A 2,864-nucleotide genomic window follows, 5' to 3' on the forward strand; every position below is an offset into this window, starting at 1 on the left:
AAGCAAGCAAGACCAATAAGCGGCGGCGACTAATATAATAATATAATAGGTACCTACAATGATTTAATAGTATTATACCCACAGTAGTACGATACATAAAATATCTTGTTGACGGGCAGTACGCATATTATTATTATTATTATTATTATTTCGGTACACGAACTGAAGGTTGTCGCCAATGTCAATAGACCGTTTATCAAAGTATGCAGGTACAGAAAAAAAATAACAAATCGAACTACGAAAATCGACCGGACAAGTGCAACGTGCATTGTGCACATATTATTAAACAGCATGACTCCTCGCTCATTGACGATTTCCTGATTAAAACACATTCCGTTGTCGTCTCCGCCGCGGTCGTCATACACCATTATTTTATTGTATATATATACAGGGTGTTCCAAATTTTGTGTGACAAAAGACAGATCTGTCCCGTAAGAACCAGTGTAATCCCCACCATTTTTGTCACCCGAAATTTGGAAGACCCTGTATATGCAATATTTAATTGACAGCCTCCGGGGCTTTTGTTGTTCGGCGGGCGAAACGGTCACTAATTGAATCGGTTTTTTTGTCCGTGTGTAGCTAATTAAAAGCCAGACGTACGCCGCCGTTTAGCCCACTCTCCCCCGTCCACCATATTTTCCTCGTCCTCTTCCTTCGCCCCGTCCTTGTCCGCCTATCGTCGACTCCGCTCCTTCCCGTCGGCTTTTTTGCCTCCATACCGCATGCCCGAGCTCGCACGCGCGGCGTCATTAAACGACTCTTTATATTTAATATCGTACATATACATTATGTGATCACGCAAATGAATCCAATTAAAGGCCATTATGTACGAACGGGGTTGCCTGTTTCCGCCTGCACGTGCGCGTGGAAAGGTGAAACGAAAAAGAATTAAATGATACTTGCGACAAAAAGAAAAAAAAAAATTACGGTAAAAAAAAACTTAGGTAGATGGGTAGGTAGACCTAGTGTCCTACACGTAGGTACGGACACAAGGCTCGTCGAAAGGGACTACAGGAAGCTCTCTGAAAACGTCGACAACACAAAAAGGGGCGTATATCTAGCTCACACGTGTGTCGCGTGTGTGTTTTATTTTTCTGTCTCTCGGCGTACGTTTTATTGTTGTGTATTAGAAAAATATTATATCATATTATTATACTGCGCACACACCTTTTCATATAATATTATTGTGTGCACTGTGTGTACATTCATTCGTGTACCTAAGAGTATGTTTGAGTGTGTGTGAGTATGTCAGGACGGCCATACGCGTGTAGACTGTAGATGGTATTATTGTATATGTGTGTCACTGGCACGACCCGCGGATAAAGGATATAATAAAAATGTCACGGAAAAGAATAACAGTATGTATATGTGTAATGTGTATATGGCGTGCAACGGGGTCGAAGAGTACCGTAAATTTTTTACCAGCGCTCCCGACAGTCGTCTACACCGCGCACGCGCGGCACATCTGCGATACATGGGTAAGTACTATATTATATATTATAAATTCATTCATCGTTACAATTTACAATCGTACATTATTATTATACTTACATATAACACTCGTATATATGCAGTGGTAATAGTCCCGTAAATATTCACATAATAGGTAGGTGTGTTCGGGGTGTGTGTGTGTGTGTGTGTGTGTGTGTGTGTGTGTGTGTGTGTGTGTGTGCCCACAGTACCGTAACCACTGCTGCAGTATACCGGTGTAAAGGCTAGGATATATATTTTACGCGTGGACACCGCGGCGTATGTTCGACCAGGCCTGGGTGCTGTATTCTTTTGACTTTTGTCGCAAGTGGGTAACGTAAAACATCGAGCCCCTCCCCGTGAAAAAAATGATCACATACATGTACGTGTGCCTGCCCCGGCTATGACACAACAAACCTACATTTGAAATATTTCGTTTTGTTTTTTAGATAGACACTTAACCCGATGAGCTTTTCCTCATAAATATAGACTCGTACAGATACCTAACGTAAGAAGTATAAAAAAGTAAGTACAAATATTAATAATTGCGGTCTTTCTTGTTGAGGCCGAACCATTATAGCTCAAAACTCGTTTTACATGGAGCTCGTCTTCACTCTTCAATAATTTTGGGCACATGACGTTGCTATCTGGGGTCCTGCAAAGTCCTTAAATTAAAAGAACTATTCAAGCTTTCCTCAGAACATCTGCCTTCTCATCACCGACGGAGCGTCCTGGCATGTACCAATATAATAATTATAAGTTTTTACAAACGCTTTTAAGTAAAACTTTGTTTAAATTCCAGTCAACAAATTTCACGGAAGTTATCTATAAAGAAAGTTTCCATGCAGTGATTCCATCCAGAAGACTCAAATATCATAATGATCTGATTATCTACTTAAATAATCAAATCGTCAACTCTATGCTGGTCTTCAGCTGCGAGATTTTCTTTTGATCCATTCACAGCGGTATCCTTGAAAATAAACTACCGCTACTATTGTTGTGTTATATTTGTATTTTTTTTAAATACAACTTAAGAGCCTGTTTATTTCATAAAAATAAAATTGTAATTTAAATTGGATTCGATTTATATTTCCTCCCCCCTCAAACACAAAATAAAATAGAATAACTGTACAAAAATTTATGGTATAAAATAAATTATTACATTTTTTATTGTACGTTGTATTGATAAGAGCAAACAACTTAACTTCAAACGGTTTTATTTTTCCAAGGTTGCTAATATCCAAGATAGTTCTTAAATATTTTATAGTAAGATTTATTGTTCTGTTTTGACGCTTTCAGAGCGGATTCAAAGGCGCGTATGTTGCGTTCGTAATTTAATTGACGCGTTTGAGGGTTATGGTGTTTGCTTATTTGTTTTACAACTTCTTCTCTCC

The 2,864-nt window shown here is 38.9% G+C and overlaps 1 long non-coding RNA gene across 1 annotated transcript; it reads left to right on the top strand.

Moving 5' to 3' along the window:
- Positions 1-1,089: 1,089 nt before the first annotated feature.
- LOC111035082 lies at positions 1,090-2,548 on the top strand. Its single transcript, XR_002604611.1, has 2 exons — positions 1,090-1,478; positions 1,920-2,548. It is a non-coding gene; the product is annotated as an uncharacterized LOC111035082 (long non-coding RNA).
- Positions 2,549-2,864: the final 316 nt, after the last annotated feature.

The sequence above is a fragment of the Myzus persicae genome, unplaced genomic scaffold (assembly GCF_001856785.1).
Source record: "Myzus persicae strain clone G006 unplaced genomic scaffold, MPER_G0061.0, whole genome shotgun sequence".
Classification (NCBI taxonomy): Eukaryota; Metazoa; Arthropoda; class Insecta; order Hemiptera; family Aphididae; genus Myzus; species Myzus persicae.